Source organism: Triturus cristatus, chromosome 4_1, assembly GCF_964204655.1.
Source record: "Triturus cristatus chromosome 4_1, aTriCri1.1, whole genome shotgun sequence".
Taxonomy (NCBI): Eukaryota; Metazoa; Chordata; class Amphibia; order Caudata; family Salamandridae; genus Triturus; species Triturus cristatus.
Genome location: NC_140585.1, coordinates 745,809,784 through 745,829,741, shown reverse-complemented (window position 1 = coordinate 745,829,741; position 19,958 = coordinate 745,809,784). Strand labels below are relative to the sequence as shown.

Below are 19,958 nucleotides of genomic sequence, written 5' to 3'. Positions count from 1 at the left end.
TACCACCACAGGCCTCCACGCCCTTTCATTATGTGGCCAGATCTGGACAGTGGGCTTAAAAGTGACTTTTTAGTTCTAGATTTGACAGCGCAGCTGACTGAACATGTTGCTAACATTATATGTGGAGTGTGCCGCAGGTACACAGCCACAAACGTTAGCATATTTAGATCAGCTTCTCTCAAGCATTGGCTTGAGGCATTGTCATTTATTTTTTATATCAGCCAACAGGAGTATTTCCTCCCAAGTCATGCAATTGACGGTTTGGTGCCTCATTCTGGCGCCTATGCTGTGCAATATTTTACATCTAAAAGGTACACTTGGTCATTACACATTTTGTCATATTAGCTTCTCACAAACGGCTTCCAAAAAAACCAGTGCTTGTTTTTTTCATATTTCCTAAATTCTTCTATGTTTTGCCATTAGCTATGCAATCAGCTTGTCTTAACATGCATCTGCATTCTGCTGATGCAACCCTTTTGCAGACAGGAAAGCTGTATTGTCCTCGTTTATGACTGGCCAATATTGGGTAATATTTTGGAAGGCCTGCAGCTGATGGCCCAGAAGAGATGCCCGAGTTTGGACTCCGGTCACATAAAATAAAATAGTGCACTTTTCTGCAGGGAATTTGTTTACTTGAGCAACCTCCCTGAGGTCCATTTCACACTGACTCAGTGATGTACGCATGATTTCACAGTGCCTATACCTTCTAGCCAAAATAGCATGGATGAATACCTGTTTTGAAGACTGATGTTTAAAGATTCCTTTGATTGGTGGACTAATTGCCCCAATCAGTTGGTATTTCCTATATATTTCTGCGTCCTGATGATGACCCTGTTTTAAATAATCTAAGTCCAGGGGTCGAAACGTCGACAGAAACATTATATGCGGACCGTTTTTCAAGAAACTGATGGTGGCTATCAACACTTGCTTAGCGGGGGTTGATCTCTAACACTCTGTTATCCTTATCAGCCACATGTATATATTTCTGTACATAGCACGTATGCACTTTATGCACTTATAGGCACTTTTGCTGCGCTGTCACGGCCCTTTTTTTGGAACACCTTGTGTTCGATAGAGCAAATATACGTTTTACTTCTCACTGTCAACAATTAAAATAAAAAGATAAATATGTAATGCTAAGTTATTTGTGTTAGAGGTGTTTGTATCCCCTTCTTGACACTTTGCCGTAGAAGTCGAGGGCTACACTGCCCCCATAGGGACCACCTTTTTGTTAAAATTAAATTTAAAAAAAAAGCCATTTACTGAATGGCTGCTTCCTTTTTCAAAAGCGCCCCTCCTCTATCTCTTCTGTTGCTCCCTCCCACTTCATGTTGCTTTTCCATTGGCGCCCACCTCAATTTATTGGAAGACCCGGCACCTGCTATATACTGCTCGGCTCCTCTGTTTTCAAAAAGCGCTTACGCACACGTAAGTATAGAGGTGGATCGCCAACTGGAGCAGTAAGCAATACAAGAATAAAATTGTGACTGTTTCAGAAACTATGCATGTACATGTGTGCTCCCACATGCACCTCTGTAACGCCATCATGCTGGGTTACCACATTGTCGTACTGCATAAGCGTACGTATATTGTGTCTTTTAGTGTAATTTGACTTCTTCTTATTTTTTGTTGATGGTGCATGCCATTAGTAAACAAGCATTGGCAAAGCCAATAGGTTTGGTGTTGGCCACCAGCCTTTTTTGTTAAAGCTTGCTTTTTTCAAAACCTTTTTTGTTCAGGAAGCTGCTGGCCCCTTATTGGCTAAGGACATACATGTTTTCAGGACCCAAAAAGGTACATAATACAGTAGTGGAACTAAAAGGAACTACTTTGTGTATAGATGTGTCCTTATGAAATGGCAGCATGCTGTAATTCATAGTCAAAGTCGGTCAGTTACTGAAGTGAACTGACATTGCCCTTTGATGCATGCCAGGGTGGGTGGAAGAAATCTGTGAATGACACAGTCACAGGGTAATGGATGACTCCTTGCTAAAAAAAGAAAAAAACCTAAAGTAGCTATGTTATACATACTTTCATTAAAATCTAAAGGTCTTGGCTAACACAGACCGCAAAAATAAACACAGTTGCAGTCGGTCTGGCATTGCTGCCAGCATCTTGCCTTTAAGAAAGAAGACAGGAAAGAGAATATACAAGAAAGAAAGGAAGGAAGGCATGCAAAATAGGAATGGAGGCAGTGATAAAAGCAAGGAAGAAGTGCAAACAAGAAAAGAAGAAGGCTAAAAAGGAAGGCAGGCAAAAAAGAAAGGAAGGAAAACATTAAAGATGGAGAAAAAGAAAGGAAGGGAGGTAAAAAAGAAAGAGGGAAAGCAAGGAAGAATGAAAGAAAGAAAGGAGGCAGGAGGAAGGAGAAAGAAGGTAAAGGCAGAAAAAGAAGAAAAGGGAAAAAGGCAAAAAAGAAAAGGAGATATGAAAGAAAGGCAAACAGAGAAAGAAGGACAGAAGGCAAATATTCAAAGAGGAAAGAAGGTAAGAAAGAGAAAAAGAAGGAAAGTAAGGGGAAAAATGAAAGAAAGCAAATAGTGAAGGAAAGAAAAAGGAAAGAAGACAAAAAGAAAAAAGGTAGGAAAAAAGAAAAGGATGCAAAAAGAAAGGAGAGATGGAGAGAAAGAAGGCAAAAAAAGACCGAAAGAATTAAAGGAAGAGGGAAAGAAGGTTTGCCATATAAAATATTGGCTACTAAAACCCAAATTACATCCTTTATGGTTAAATAGAAGTGCGCAGCAACTTAAAAAATATTAAGTTTGGTTTACTTCCTAGACAAAATTTATTAAGGAACCAGGGGTGATATGAGTCCAGGAACACCAAATAGTATGCTGTGAAATAGCTGAAGTCAGATAAACAAAAGCCACTCCAAAAGGAAGTTCCAGCTGTATTGGCAGAAGACAGGAAATAATAAAGGTGGGATGTGCCCTGTGCTCACTTCAAAAGCGTTCTGCTATGACACCAGGCAACTCTAAAGAAAAGATAAAGTTAATACAAAAACACTGGTACGAAAGGGAACTACCTTGTGTGTGGATGTCCAGCTTGTCATATAGCAACATGCAGTTTCTCAAAATGAACTTAAATAGTGATGTAAGTCGGCTGACCCATTGCCCCATGCAGTAGCAAAATTGAATGACACAACAACAGACCAATGGATGAAAAAGAGGTGGCCTAAAGCCCTTCAGGTGTGTGTCTATAATACATAATATTTTAGGATAATCAAATAGTGTTGGCTAACGCCAAACTTGAAAGATCACTGGCAAAGACAGTAGGTTGAAAAGGCGAGACCTATTGCCTTTCCAGTGCTTGCTGTTTTTTTTGTGCAGATGTTTGTTGATGAAAGCTGTAATTGCTTTGCCACAAATTTCAACTAGGTGTGATTCATTTGAAACTTTCACCCTGGGATACATGTATTTTGAGTGTTCAATAATGCCGGGGCTAGCATGTATATAGGTGTAGTTTTTTCGTGAAAGGGACATATAGTAGCAATTTTGGTGTTTTATATTACTTTTGATGACAGATTTCTGAGATTTACATTTTTATTTGTGCTAGATCTATGGTCTTACGATAATTGTATTCATTTTTCATACATCTGTCTTGGTGCGCAGATATATAGTACTGATTTACCTTAATTGCAAACAATCTATTAAAATCATTGAAGAAAACATTACTGCTGTATATTCTGTACTTAAAACAAGTAAGATGAAAGGAAATTAAACTCTAAAACGTTAACACAGACTATGACTCCTAATAACAGTCGGAAGGAAGTCTTTTGAACCCGTTCGCTGCATTTGTCGGCCAACGGCCGTCGTGAGCACTACCTCCATAGTGCTGCGCACGTCCGTTGGCCGACGCCGCCCCGCCCGCACACGGAAACGCCCGTGGAAGATTTTACGCCGCGGTTAAAGGGTTAAATTTTAGCATGTGACCTAAAACATTGGTGCGTTTTCTCTGCCTCTTCAGGTCACTTCTGTCCTTGACACTTCATCATTGCTGTGAATCAAAATCGGCCATCAAAACCCAGGCCTCAGGACATTTCCACAGGACGTTGTTATCCTCCTTACCACACTCCTCAAATTATGTTGCTGCACAATGCACCATGGGATTGTCTCCTTGAAATCTATGTTATACTGCATTTTCTGATGGATACTTATACCCACATACATGGACCCAGAGATTTTTTTCTCAGCAATTCCCTCATGCGCAGTAGGTGGCATCGTGCAAGTCTGCATCCGGTCTGACGTGCCCCAGAAGGGACATCGAGGCCACATATACTTGTCACATCTGCACATCAGTGTCATTTCTTTTCTATCCTCGTCTCCTGGCACAGTTCCAGAGCTCACTCCCTTGATTCTGTCATCTTACAGAACACTGTTGCACAATTTCCTCTAGTATACAAGGGACCTGTCTCCTCCCAAAACGTCAGGAGTTAATCCCTGCAAGGATTGCCACCAGAAACAGATGTCAATGATGGACCCTCACATGGTCGGTCTCTGGTGTCAGGGCTTCTTGAAACACTTGAAATCATGCGACAACTGTGCTCATATTAACTGTGAGGCCATACTCTATATCGCTGCCTCAGGAAACTGCGTAAGGCCTGTTGAAGTCGAGGACGTAGATGCATTCCCACTTTGGAGGCTGTTTTACAGAAATTTCGTCATCCTTCTGAAAATCACTAGGTAAATCAAAGTCCCAAAAGAAGCATAAGAAGCCGAAACACAAATCCCCTTCTTTCTGCCACTCTAGTCCAAAGAAGTCATGCCAACGTCAGTGTACCACACAATCTCAGTCTCCCGCAACATAGGCGACCGCTCCATTTGTTCCAATGCAGCCCACATTTCTGTGGCCGTAATAGATCCAAACTTTTAAAGAGGCCATGTTGTGGTTACACTGACATTGTTCCGGGTGCCAACCTGAATCTGAGGTCACCCATGCTCTCCTAATCCGGCTTCGAGAACTGCACCTGCTCCCCCTAACGTCAACTCCGGCACTGACCCTAGAGGAAGAACCTATACTCCCATCAGACTCTGAAGAGAATACACAGTTACCAGCAGCCAGAGCAGACTTAGAGTTACTCCTCACCTCAACAGAGCCCTCACTGACACTTTATTGGGTACTTGGGCAATACCAGTGTCTTGCTCCTCTGGTAACCGTCAGATTGCTAGGAGACATAGACCAGCTCAAGTAGCCTAATCATTCCTCCTCCACCACCAAAATCAGAAAGTCTTGTGGTACGAGCTCCACTAGTAGTTTTAACCCTAACTAACTCTTTCCCGGCTACACCTCAAAACAGTCCAAACACTTGGAAGGCTTTGGGGAAAGTATGTTCTCCTCTGCCACCCAGCGTTCTGATCCGTGAATGCAAGTTACTTCCTGGGGCATTACTCGTATGCATTGTGAGACCCAGTGAGTCTCATATTACCCGTGGTCCCTGATGCCTTATGAGCCAGTCTACATAAGAACAGTAAAGATTGTCTGGAAAGAGTGAAATATATCATTAGGTCAGGCCGGATACCACTGACAGTTTGAGTAGGGCAGTTGGTACCAACCATGCAGGGATCAGATCTACAGGCTTCTCCTGTGATATCCAAGCATCCCTCAAGGACTTGCCATTGGTGGCACCAGTCTCCTCTGAGACAAGGCAAGCTCAGCCCTGTACTGCCTTAAAGACATTAAAGCTACAGCTCCCCATCAGCTTTTCAGTGCCCCTGTGGCTGTCTCCCCAGCAATATCGCCCTGTTGAGGCTTCAGAAGGGGCATCCAACAACTGCAGATCTGCAATCTGCCTCCTCAACAGCAAACCTCCCTTTTGAGGCAGAGGTCAGGGATCCAGCTGACGGCACCCAGGCCCTAAGGAGCAATGCACTACCCAGCCCCCCTGCCACCGCAAATCCCCTTTACTATACATTCAGCCGTTCATTGTCACCCTTTATGAGGCAGAATAGGTTGATACCTTCATGGGTAACAAAACAATCCATCGGACAGATAGATGCTTGAAATCCTACAGAATAGTTAAGCCCTACCCTTCATATCCACCCCTCCAAACAGCCCACCTACACAACACCAACTTCTGGAGGACCACTTGTCGATTCTATGGAAGGAAGTCCAGCCTCTCTTGAACAAGGGAGCCATTGAGAGGGTGTCGGCATCAGAAATCAAAACAAGTTGCTATTCCCTTTACTTTTTAGTGCTGAGAAAGGATGGATGTCTTCATCCTGTTTTCGATCTTCGCCTTGTGGCCTTCCTCAAAAAGTATAAGCTCAAGATGATCACTCTGGCCCACGTTTCTCTCTGCCCTGGACCAAGGCGAATGGATGATGGCATTGGATTTGCAGGATGCCTACTTTCACATCGCTGTCCTACAGTCCAACAGACGTTACCTGTTGTTTCAAGTAGGCCAAACGCGCATCAGGTTTTGATGCTTCCCTCTGGCCTCACTAGCGTTCCTTGGATGTTCGCAAAAGTAATGGTTGTGGTCGCTGCACATCTTTGGGGGTTGGGAATTCTATTCTTACCATACTTTGATGACTGGTTGCTAAAGGCGGGCTTACCTCAATTAGTCATGAAATACTTCCAGATGACCGCCAACATTTCTGGTTTTCTCCATCACTGTGCCAAAGTTGCAGCAGAATATTTCGCAGAAACAGGCGTTTATTGGAGTCATCCTGGATCCTGTGTATTCAGCTCATTTCCTACTTCTCAACGAGTCCAGGACATTTGTGCTTTCATCCCAATGTGTCAACCTTTTATCTGGGTCTCCGTGAGAGAAGCTCTGTGACTTCTTGGCATTCTGCTGATACTTCATACAAGGTGGCATTTGCACGCTCTGCAGTGGGGCGTTAATCTGTCCGACTCCATCCAGGTGTCTTGAGAGACTACAAACGGATTTCAGTGGTTCTTGCTGGCCCGCTTTTGGCCCTACTCCATCAGCAATACACAGTTGTGATTCATGCATTGTTGCTGGGTGGGGTAGGTCTTATGGAAGAGGTGGAAATCGGAGGAAGCTGGTCTTTGCTTGAAACTACTCCCCACATCCGTCTGTTGACATTGCAGGTAATTTGTTTGGCACTAAAAGCCTTCCTTCTGACCATCAAGGTGGAATGTGTGCAGGTCCTCATGGACAACACAACTGCCATGTGGTACTGCAACAAGCAGGGTGCAGTGGGGTCTTAGGCGCTGTGCCAACAGGCTATGTTCCTCTAGAATTGGCTGAATCATCAGGACATTTCTCTCATCATTAAACACCTGGCTAAAACTTTAAACACCAGGGTGCACTGACTAGTGAATCACAAATGGTGACTCCACTCAGAGGTGGTGCAGCAAGTCTTCCAGCAGTGGAAAGAACCCTGGCTCAATCTTTCCGCCACTGCTGAAAACTTAGTGTCTCAGCTCTTTTACATTGGACTTTCCAAGGTGATTCTCCCTCGAAGACGGCTTTCAGCTTGTATGGAGCTCAGGGCTCCTGCATGCCATTCCTCCTCTACCTCTCCATGCCAAAGTTTTTAATAAAATCAGGAAAGACTAGGCCCAAGTCATCCTACTGGCTCTGGATTGAGCCGGGAGAGTGGGGTACCTGGAACATCTGGCCATGAGCATCTTCGGCTGCCACTTCAGCTGGACCTTCTGTTTCAGCAGTAGGTCAGAATCTTGCATCTGAGACTGTACAGCATGCACCTCCATGCTGCCTCCCGAGATAACCAATGTAATTTTAGCAGCCAGATATCCTTCCACCAAAACAATCTATGTGGTATGCTGGGAGAAGTTTGTTGTTTGCTGTTTTTCTCGGCATATCCAATCTTTACAAGTCAGTTGTCTGATGTTCTCTCTTTCTCCCTTTCCTTATTCAAGCAAGACCTGCTGTGGCAACTGTTTTAGGTTATTTGTCAGCCCTTAGGCTTTTTTACGATGGCCTGATCAGCAGTGTCTGTTTAAATCGCCTGTTATGAATCATTTTCTAAAAAGGCTCACCCACATGTTTCAGCCGAAATCTTTTGTGAGGCCTCAGTGGGGCCTGAATTTGGTTCTGACATTTCTGATGTGCACCCATTTGAGCTAATGCATAGCAGTCCTGTAATGTTATGATTTTGAACACCATGTTCCACATAGCGATCATGTAATCGCTGGGGTGAAATGCAAGCACACTCTGTTCTGTATTTGTATGCTACCTTTTTTATGGACAAAATCAATTGCACCAAGAGCTGTCAGGTGGACAATCCAATCTATGTGGGGTTTTCTGGAACAAAGAAGAGAAAAGCGATGCAAAAGCAGCCATTTCTACATTTTGCTTTGTATAAAAATCTGCTTTGGATTAGCCAAGAAACAGCCTCCTAAAGACCTGTCTGCTCATTCTGCAACAGCAAAATTACTACCACCATACTGGTGTGCAGAGTGCCTGTCTTGGACATCTGCCAGACTGCTATGAGGACATCAGTTCACATGTTCAAAAGCTCTACTGTTTAGATAGCCATTTCCGACAGGAAGGGTCTTGTGCCTGCTCTGTCCTGCAGAACTTCTTGGTGTAAGCCAATCCACAGACCTGCCACCTGGGTGTTACTGCTCTGGTATCTAATCATACGGTGAATAATCTGCCGTTAGAGGTATCCATCCAGAGCGCAAGTTGTTTATCTTCAGTAATGCTCCCTGTTCTGTGGGATAGGCTCCTTTTCTTCATCTTATACAAAAAGTAAAGTTCCAATTGTAGATCTCCACACTGTCAAATCTGATTAATGAGGCCTCTGCATCTTACGGTGCAGATAGATAACAGAAAGAAACTGACATTGACACATCGGGGTGCCATTTATATGTGGCACTGACATCACTTCTTGGGCAGGGCGGAAATTCGGGACACATACCAGTACAAGAGGCATGTCAGAGAAAAAATATCCAGACCCAGTCTGGCACCTGAAGTGTTTACAAGGTTGGAAATGTGTGGTTAGATTATCGGCCAGAAAGAGCATTACCGAAGGTGAGGAAATTGTTTTTTTTATCACTAGTTTATGCCTCTGTCTTTTCATACACGGATAGCACCCGGTCCTTATTCTGAGGAGACTCCAAGACGTTAGAAGATCAAAACACACCAAGAAGAACACCATTTCAAGTGACAAGCACTAAACATAATTGTGACACATTAGTAAATAACTGAAAATTAAGTGTTCTAAGTATACTTCCTCAACCTCCTATTAGACAAGAAAGAGGGGAGGCCTAACTGAATTAAAGGACTGGTGACATGAATACTTAAGCATTTTTTCTTTTTAATCTTTCATACCTATTACCCACAATCACTCTAGTTTGTATCATTCTTAACTTTTGGTCTTAAAAAGAAATGTACATTGTTTAATATTTCATGTAATCAACGTTCTCTTCCAGGGGATACGCCTCAATAGTCATAAGCACTGAATAATCCCCGCCCATGTGTGGGATACCGGAGCATATAGAAATGTACATATATATATATATCACTGCTCCTGGTTGCCCATTTTGTAAGTGATCTATACGCGGCAGTCCAGCCGTGAAGAAGCACCACCCCGCTAACCCAGGGGGCTGCGAAGCTTTGACATTTGCCGAGCCGTAATTGCGGTGCAGTGGGGCAGGATTGAGGACAGACCAGCACACACTGGCCCATTTGAGGGCTTTGAATGTATCCAGCAGCAAAATACGTGCATCCATAAATTGATTATATTTTTTTCTGGCACTACAACCCCCATAAGACTTTGCACGGTATTCAACAGAGCAGCAAATTCAGGTGCGTGCAATTAAAGACATTTAAAGAGAGGGTGGGACCAGAATGAGCACTTTCCCAACTGCTAAGCCTCTGAGGAAGGAGTCATTGAACTATGAAACGCGTCAGGCGATAATAGCAGGACGGCTGTGAAAGAAATCTGTATGCCGGTTGCTGTCCATACCTATTAAAGGGCTTGTACCTCAGCGCTGCTGCACGAGTGCTTCTTACAAAATGGGAAAAAAGAGCAGTGATATATATATATATATATGTTGGGAAACCAAAAGCGCCTAGCCTTCCCACGACATACATATATACATGTATATAAACACATCAATATGCAGCCTAACACAATTCCAATAGGGCAACATGCCAAAATTACATAGGTTTATCTTGTACAAAAAATAATCTTACACATAAACTCTGTAAAAGAGAATATACACTGTAAAGGTGTCATACAAGAAAACCTTTATTTTCAGACAAGAAAAGTAGGTAATAGCAGGCAGTTGGCCCATAGGCTGCATAGTTGGATAAACATCACAGTACAGTAAAAAACTGGCACCTTGCCTTTAAGGCTTCCATGAACTTGGACACCGTGCCTTTAAGACCTCCAGGAGCCCCTCTGCTCCCATCATGCACCAAAAGTGACAGGTCAGTTCTTTTTTCCGGCTCCTTCTGTGAGGATCCTGGAGCTTGAGCTCGACAATTTTTGATTATCTTTAGTCAGAAATTGTTTTATTCTCTCATTATTTGACATTTTTGACTGCAGGTTTATATTTATTTATCTTTTCTGACATTTTAACATACTTTTTTCTGTCAGAATGCCAGCATTATTCCACAAATGTCCATCTTGTGGTAAAAAGATTGCCATCTTCACACAAGCCAGATACTTGCAATTATTGTCAGCAGTTTTCGAAACTGACTCTTCGGGACAGAGAGTGGATTAGACTCCATGCCTTGATAGAGAGAAGTACAAGTCATCGTAAAATTGCTCTTGGGAGTGGCCAAGGCCCTTCTTCTCTTCAGGAACATCGAAAACGGCGAAGATCTACCACTCCTGAGTCCAGAAAGAGACAGATTCCTGACTGCTCGCCGTCGGCGTTGAGATCGCTGTCGAAAAAGCAACAGAGACACTCATCAGCGTCGCACAAAAGTAAGTTGACGTCGAGACATACTTCGGGCTTGAAGTATGCTGGTCCCGAGAGACCAAGCACCTGTCGACGTCGAAACATCTGTCGACGGCGAGGAACACTCTGCCACCTTCTAGGAGGTCGGCGTCGAGAGGTTCGCTGGCGAAGACCCTGCCGAGAGCTTACCGACTGTCGACGCCGAGATCTCCGTCGCAGTCTGAGGCGCTCACTGGTGAGAAAATCGCCGCCAAAGAAGTGCTTTAGGCGATCGACGTCGAAGTCTCCTGTTCGCCGGCGAGGGCTTTCGACGTCGAAGACGACACCAAGATCTCGGACACAAGAATCCTCCAGCATCTCGCCGCCAAGAAAGTCGGCGTCGAAGACAGCACAGACGATGTCATTCAGGCATCGGTAGACATCGAGCGACAAAACTTCTGTAGTCTTCTCTGAGGAGGTTGCAGAGGAGGCAAGGTCGACGTCGAGGTCACGACGTTCAACGTCGAGACTTTCATCATCCCCAGGCGTTAACATCGTCCAGTTTTCACCGGAGGTCTCTCCGGTTCCGCCAAAGAAGTCACATCCTTTTAATCTTTCGCCAAGGTGGCTGGAAGGTACTGGACATTCTGTAACAGGGGGTGCTGGTCTTATAAATCCTTATTCGGATTATTCTCGCACCTACTCTCCGTCAAGGGGTCGCAGAACTCCTCCTGCAACGAAATCAAACGGGGATCTCTCCAGAAAGAACCCCGAGAAGGTCAAGGTCTCCATCCTCTCGCCACACAAAATCACGGGAGGGAGTTCGTTCACATCACACTCCTTCTCCCAAGAGGAGGAGCGAAGATCTCCAACGTGGTCAACATCCACCAGATCTTCTATCGGGAACTATTCCCCAACTCTTTTTGCAACACCGCCATCCAGAGTTTCGCCAATTGGCGACATCAGAACCTTCAATGACGTTCTCTGCAGAGGGACCAAAAAGCTCAACATCAGTATGTCGGCCCGACGGTCTCCACAGCCGTTATATTCGAGACTCTACACCATCGTTCGTCAACCAGGCCTCTACTGCCTTTAGTCCCAGGCCTCATAGAGCCTGCCATGCAGACTTTCTTAACCCCTGCCACAGTGGGGTCTGTACCATCTCGTATTTCCAAAAAATACATGGCACCGACTCAAGACCCGCTTTTCCTGCGCTCCGACCCCCCTCCAGATTCAGTCATTGTGGCGGCAGCCAGAAAGGCACACTCTACTGCATCTTCTTCGTCAGTTCCTCAAGAGAAAGATAGCAAGAATATGGACTCTCTGGGAAAGAGGATGTGTAATACCTCGGCCTCTGTGATGAGTTGCCAGCGCTTCAGGTCTCCTAGGGAGGTATGATAGGTGGCGGGGGCACTACTGAGGGTGGCGGGGGCACTACTTAAAGAACAACGGGCCTCCTCCCTTAAACCAATTGCTCCGGTACTTGATATTTATAGGGCAAGAGGCGTGAGTGTGGCGCTTTATGGGGCGGAACGCTGGGGTGCGCAAAAAGTGGACCAGCTGTCTTGTTCAGAAAATAAATTTCTCAAGGACTTAATGGGGCTCCCATATAGCACTCCAACCTTACCACTACTGCTTGACATGGGTAGCTGTCCCATTAGTGACTAGGCAAGGTTGCGTCCTCTCCTTCTTTGGGCTCGCATTTGGAGAGTCCCCAAACTGGCCAGCTACGCAGACGGTTTGAAAGAGGTCCTATCGATGCCTGGTTGGCCCAAAATTAGCTGGTTGAGGGAAGTTAAGCGACTACTGGTAGAATTGGGTCTAGAAGAAACTTGGCAGTTAAGAACTGCTCCCCCCAAGTCTGTCTTGAAAAAACTGTACTGGAGATGGGTGTTAGACGGGCGAAACACTAATCCCAAACAATGTAGGTCTACTGCTGAATTTCTTTTAGTGAAGGAGGTCCCATTTTGCAAGCCCTACCTTGATATTATATCAAAACCCAGAGACAGGGCATTGTATTTTAAATTTAGAGTAGGAACACTTCCCGTGGGTGATCTAACTTCTAGGTGGAAGGCCCCGGCCCAGACGATTCCTTTTTGTCCGCATTGTATGAATAGGAAGTTCCCCACTTCCTATTCGAATGTCCCGCATATGAAGCTCCACGTCGCAGGTGGTTGAAACCTCTTTGTAGAGAGTTAGGCACCAGACACCATAGGGAGGCCTTGCAAATTTTGAAAACGGATTCGCGGCCCCTTTTTGCCTGTGGCTTGGCGAAGTTTTTAAGCTGGGCATGGCTGATCAGATCAAATAGGCTTTTGTATCTTGTTTAATCCTGGTTATACAATGTACCTTTTTATGTAATTTATTGGCGCCTTCGTACTATGAATTGTTATGAACTGGCTCCTTTTATTTAAAAAAAAAATGTGTGTATATGTATTGCTTTTTAAGACATGCTCTTTGTCGAAATAAAGCCTCTTTGGTTTGGTTTGGTATGATAGGTCTCTCTGGGACTCCCTTGCCAGATTCACAGAAAAACTCCAGAAAGAAGACCAACAGGACTTTCAGGAGATACTGCACGAGGGGGGCTTGTTGGCGAACCAGGTTATAAGTACGGCTGCAGACTCCTCTGATCTGGCGCCTACGGTTATTCACACGGTGTCTGCTCCAGACGCTCGGCTTGGCTCCGTCTCACAGGCCTGAAGCCAGATGCCCAACGGAGAAATGTCAACCTTCCGTTTAATGGGTCTTGACTGTTTGGTTCTCATGCGGATGATGAGATGGCAAAGATGAAGACCGAATTGGATACTGTGAAGGTCGTTGGTTTAGAGAAGCGGAAAAAGTTCAGGAAATGCTTCCGCCCGTATGACAGACGTTCCTCCCAACAGAGGGTTCAAACCCCTCAGTGGTCATCCCAAAATCAGCAACTGCAGAGGTCTCAGTTCCATCAATGACGACCTGGTAGAGGGAGAGGAAACAACATGCAGCAGTCTTCAGCTGCTAAGCAGCCAGCCAAACAATGAGCAGAGGCTTCCTTCGTGCCCATTAGTCACTCCGTTAGGGGGAAGTGTCACTTTTCTTCTGGAAGAGTGGTAATCAATAACAAACGACAAATGGGTGCTGAGTATTGTTCAAAATGGATACTTGCTGAGGTTCAACGCCCCACCTCCATCAATTCCACCTCAAAGCATATCCAATCATCATCTTCTACTTTTGCAGAAAGAGGTGGACAGTCTTCTACAAAAGAACGCCATAGAGAACGTCCCGAAATAACAGCAAGGACAAGGAATTTCCTCTTGTTACTTCCTAGTCGATAAAAGAGGCCTGACAAGAGAATACAGACCTATTCTAAATTTCAGATGTTGGCCCTACACCAGATTTTTCCACATCTGCATCAGGGAGACTGGATGTGTGCTATAGACTTGCAAGATGCCTACTTCCATATTCCAGTGTCCAGGGGGCATCGCAAGTTTCTCAGTTTTCAAATAAACCATCAACATTTTCAATTTCGAGTACTACCGTTCGGGCTCAAGTCAGCCTCCTGAACGTTCTCGAAGTGCATGGTGGTGGTGGCAGCATTCCTACGCAAACGCAAGATCTTCATTTATCCCTATCTAGACGATTGGCTACTGAAGAGTGCCACTCCTTCTCTACTTCAGAGCCATCTCAACTACTGCCTTCAGCTGTTGAACACGCTGAGACTTCATGTCAACTTAAAGAAGTCGATCCTCAACCCGACCCAGAAGATCCATTACCTGGCGCCTCGCTGGATACCGCGAAGGCAAGCGTGTCCCCTTCGGAGGAAAGGTTATCTTCAATCAGAAGCAAAGGTCGCCATCTCAGTGCAAATCATGTCACAGTCAGATGGGTCTCGTCACTGTTGAGCTCCATGGCCTCTTGCTTGTTCATCGTCCCCAATGCCAGATTGAACAAGCGTCCTCTGCAACAGTCTCTGGAAGACCAGTGGATGCAAGTCTCTGTTGGGCCGTTGGGAGGACCATGTGACCCTACCTCAGTCTGCCGAGGATTCCATCCGATGGTGGATGAAACGGACACACCTGCTAAAGGTAGACCCTTTTCATCAAGACATTCCCACTCAGACTATAGTCACAGATGCTTCCCTGCAAGGTTTGGGAACACACATGGGATCCCTTCAAGTGCAAGGTCTCTGGCCGGAGACAGAGCGAGAATATCACATTAACTTCCTCGAGTTACGAGCCGTTCATCTGGCTCTCAAGTCTCTGTATCCTTCTCTCCAGTCCAGCTCCCTCTTGGTTCAGACAGACAACACCACAACGATGTATTATCTGAACAAGCAGGGGGGCACCAGGTCGAGGACGCTCTCTCTGGAGGCACAGACCATTTGGAAATGGCTTCTGGCAAGAGGACTCAGCATCGTGGCCATTCATCTTCCGGGTTCCATGAACGTCCAAGCAGACTCTCTAAGCAGGGACTTCGTAGAAGCGCACAACTGGGTGCTAAACGCCAAAGTCATGCAAGACATCTTTCGGCAATGGGGAGTGCCAGACATCGACCTCTTCACAGACGCGGCCAACACCAAATGTCCCGTCTTCGCGTCCAGGTTTCCCCAAGCAGGATCACGAGGGAATGCCCTTTTGATAAACTGGTCTCAGATATTACTGTACGCCTTTCCACCGCTTCCACTGATCCCGGCAGTGATCAACAAATTTTACAGGTCCAACACCAGAATGATCCTGATAGCTCCGGAGTGGCCAGGTCAGTGGTGCTACCCGGACCTTCTACAGTTGTCCGAGGTGCCACACCGGAGGTTGCCTTGCCATCTGGATTTGTTGTCCAAGAACGAGGGGAGAGTGCTTCATCCCAATTACTCCTCCCTCAGATTGACAGCATGGCTCCTGAGGTCATTCAGTACGGACACCTAGACCTACCAGCGGATTGTATGACGGTCCTGAAAGAAGCCAAGAGACCTTCCACCAGAAAATCCTATGCTTTCAAGTGGAAGCGGTTCTACCTGTGGTGTAGGGGCAATGCTCATGATCCTGTCAAGGGTCAAAAGCAGGTACTGTTGCCATATCCACTACATTTGGCCACATCTTTCTCGATTAAGGTGCACCTAGCAGCTATCACTGCATACAGGAAATCTGCATCTCAGATCTCTTTTTTCAAAATGCCAGTAGTTAAAGATTTCCTTGAAGGACTGAAAAAGGTTTACCCCCCAGTGAGATCCCCATCTCCTCCTTGGGAGCTCAACATAGTCCTTACAAAACTTATGGGTGCTCCTTTTGAACCGAATCACAAGGCTTCTCTGCAACATTTATCATGGAAAACTGCCTTTTTAGTCGCCATCACTTCTGCCCGCAGGGTTAGTGAGATCCAGGCTTTGTATTGTAGAGAGCCTTATACTTTCTTTCATGCCAACAGGGTGGTTTTAAGGACCCATCCGAGTTTCCTGCCAAAGGTGGTCTCAGATTTCCACATCAATCTGACAATTACTCTTCCCACCTTTTTTCCCAATCCCTCTACTCCCCCGGAGAGGTCTCTTCATTCTTTGGACCTCAAGAGGGTTTTGAAATTTTATCTTGACAAAACTAAGTCCTTGAGACACACGGACCGGTTGTTTGTTAACTATAGTGTCATAAATACCGGTTCAGCAGCTTCTAAGAGATCCATCTCTAGATGGATAGTTTTTGCATATCTTTGGCCTACCAACTAGCTAACCAGGTTCTTCAGGGCAAACCCAAAGCACATTCTACCAGGGGGAAGGCTTCTACTACGGCCCTACTAAGAAATGTGCCTATGTCAGAAATTTTGTAAAGCAGCGACTTGGCGCTCAATTCATACTTTAACCCACCATTACTGCTTGGATTCTAATGCACAGGCGGATGCCCAAGTTAGGCAAGCCTCTCTGAGGAATTTATTTACTTGATGTCATGTTAAGATGCTCTGTTACTGGTTTTCTATACTATTTGCTCATCCGCGAGGTAGTGGGTATGGGCTTGCTACTCTTATTTAGTGCTTATGACTTTATGAGTATCCCCTGGAAGAGAAGGATTAGTTACTTACCTGTAATCTAAGTTCTCTTCCAGGGGTATACTCATCCAAGTCATAAGCAACCCTCCTTCCTCCCCGGACAAGCATTTTTAGTATATTTTTTGTAGTGATTGCATCTTTTAATCAGGTTGTTACAAGTTAGTACACTGTAAAAAAAGAACTGACCTAACTGTCACCTGTGGTGCATGATGGGAGCAGAGGGGCTTCTGGAGGTCTTAAATGCACGGTATCCAAGTTCTTGGAAGCCTTAAAGGCAATGTGCCAGTTTTTTACTGTACTGTGATGTTTATTAATCTATGCAGCCTATGGGCCAACTGCCTGCTATTACCTACTTATCTTGTCTGAAAATAAAGGTTTTCTTGTATGACACTTTTACAGTGTATGTTCTCTTTTACAGAGTTTATGTGTAAGATTATTTTTTGTACAAGATGAACCTATGTAATTTTGGCATGTTGCCCTATTGGAATTGTGTTAGGCTGCATATTGATGTGTTTATATACATGTATATATGTATGTCGTGGGAATGCTAGGCGCTTTTGGTTTCCCAACAAACACATATATATATGTATATTTCTATATGCTCCGGAATCCCGCACATGGGCGGGGATTATTCAGTGCTTATGACTATGATGAGTATTCCCCTGGAAAAGAACTAGGATTACAGGTAAGTAACTAATCCTTCAGTACTATGTATCTAAATTATGCTAAAAACAAGAGTTTTGTTTGGAATTGAATTATCATTAGCTTATGTGGTACACTTGAAGGAATTCTTGTACCAATTTTATGTTTTCATTCAAATTAATAACTGCAGGGGTGTCACTTTTGTAAAAGAGATATCTACACAGTACAGGGCCTCCAGATGGCCACACAGCTTGTGTCGTAGTTACTTACGGAACCACTGCACAACCTGGGGTCTTACCTTGGTACACACATTGGTACACACGCCTGTCAAAAAGGTCTCTGTGCCTGAAGACCACATGACGGATGGATGAACTCTCCTGAGAGCAACCCTACAGATGACAGCGAATGCAGAGTACCTTTTCTTCATGTGGCGAGTGCTCACTGGCCAGTCTTTCCAAAGCTTACTACTCAACACCCATTACTTCACGAATGCATGATTTAGCATGAGTTTCCCCTGCAGGACCACAGTCCAAGAACTTTTAACAGCCTTTTTATGAGGTTCCTTAAGCTAAACGGTGCATATGCTAATATGAACATTCGGCTGGAAAGATTGTATTTGAAAACCTTGTTGAAACTGTGCACTCCAAAGGGAGTCTATGGTGGCAGCAGATTCAAGGACACCTGGCTATCAGGAATGTCAAAGATCTCTTGGGCTTTCAACATCTACAGGTTCTTCATAAAACATAGGAGTCCTAGGCGAGTTACGACTATTATAAGACTGTGTAAAGGACTTCAGATATAATATGTAATGTCCCTTTGTAAGAAATTGGGTTATTAGTGGAGAGGGATGGAAGCCCCACTCAAGTAATAAACACAATACTTGTCAGGGTGAACCACAAAAGTCACTAAACCCAAGTTTAATCCTCTGGTAGTTTGGCACAAAAGTTAAAAAAAAAAAAGGCTTAGCTTAGATGCAATGTGTAAAGTATTTATGCAGCAGTTAAAGAGTAATAAAGTAAAAACACAATAAAAAAAGAAATCACAAAACAATTTAGAAAGATAGAGTAAATAGAAATTAATAGAATGACACCAATACAATAACAATCCAATCAGTAGAACCGGTGATATGATTTTGTTTTACATTTTAAGTGCACCAAGAAGTTCAAATCGTGGTTATCTGGTCCCACTGGAAGGCTATAAAGTCTAAAGTTCGGGCTGACCGCAATAGAGCGGGCGTTGGATACAGAGACCAGGTTCACCCCGCAGAAGAGTTACCTTCTCAAGTCCACACAAGAAGCTGCCATTCCCGGGGGCAAGATCATTGTTAGTGCGAGGAGCAGGTTGAGCGCTGTGGATGTTCCCTGTTTTGGCACGAAGAGCCAGTCGTTGCAAATGCTTCACGTTGGTGTTCGTCGTATTTGGTCTCTGTGTGAAGTGCAGGTTTCGCTGGAGCTTCGCATTGGCAGTCGTCGTGGACGGTTGATGTTTGGTGAGAAGAATTCACTTCACGGTGCGAGGAGGCCGAAATGTCTGTATTTTCACCTTGAGTTCAAAAGCAGTTCACTGTGATGCCAGCCAAGGCTCCAGGACCTGTGGGTACCTCTTGAGGATCAGGACTCACTCCAGCAGAGACCAACAGCAGGGCATTGGGCAGGTCTAGTTAGTGCTGGTCACCTAGGCAGTTGGAGGGAAGCCTCTGGAAGCTTGTTGTGTCCCAGTAGTTCAAACAGGAGGTCAGCCGACTGACCCTTTGTGTCACTTCTGGGAAGCCTGTGTTCAAGGCAAGCAGGTCCAGCCTTCCTTCTTCAGTCAGCAGAGGTGTCCTCCTTCTGGATCTTACATAGGTCCAGGACTGTTCTGAAGAAACGTTCTCAAAATGCCACTTTCATCCCCAGTGCCAGCCTGTGGGGGAGGAAGCCCCCTTTGTCTAATCATCTCTTTTTTCCTGGGTCTGGCTACAAACTGTCTAGGGTAACAAAGAGCAGACGGGCCTAGGCGTGAGCAGCGTTTGTCAACGGCAGGGCAGGCAGCCTATTGAAGTCAGATAGAGGATGGGCAAGTCCTCAGGCTAACATTTGAAGATCAGGAATGCTGATTACAATGCCTCAGGACGTGAGTACCTTGCCCCACACTCAAGGTCCTTTGGTCTCCTTGTCTGATGGGGATACACAAAACACCACAGGAGAGTCATTCACAATCGTGACCTTGTCACTGGTGGAAGGCACATTTGGTTTAGGCAGAAAAATGCCAACTTTCTAAAAGTAAACACAAGGAGATGATGGACGGAGTGCTGAAACTTTTCAGACACTCACTTTGTGTTGGCTTTGTTCGCCCTAAGTTGGCAGGGTATGCCCAAACCTGGGCCCCTTTCTCACTATGCATCTGGATTCAAGCTAGCCTCGCTGATGAGGGGGTGTTACCCTGAAGCCGGTCCCAGGATGCTTGTTTCTGGTTCAGGGAAAACCTGGCTTGGCAGTTCG

At 45.1% G+C, this 19,958-nt stretch overlaps 1 protein-coding gene across 2 annotated transcripts in view; it reads left to right on the top strand.

The window, feature by feature from the left end:
• Positions 1 to 19,958, top strand: part of NFYB (nuclear transcription factor Y subunit beta) — a 179,791-nt gene that overhangs the window by 145,217 nt on the left and 14,616 nt on the right. The window lies entirely within an intron of this gene.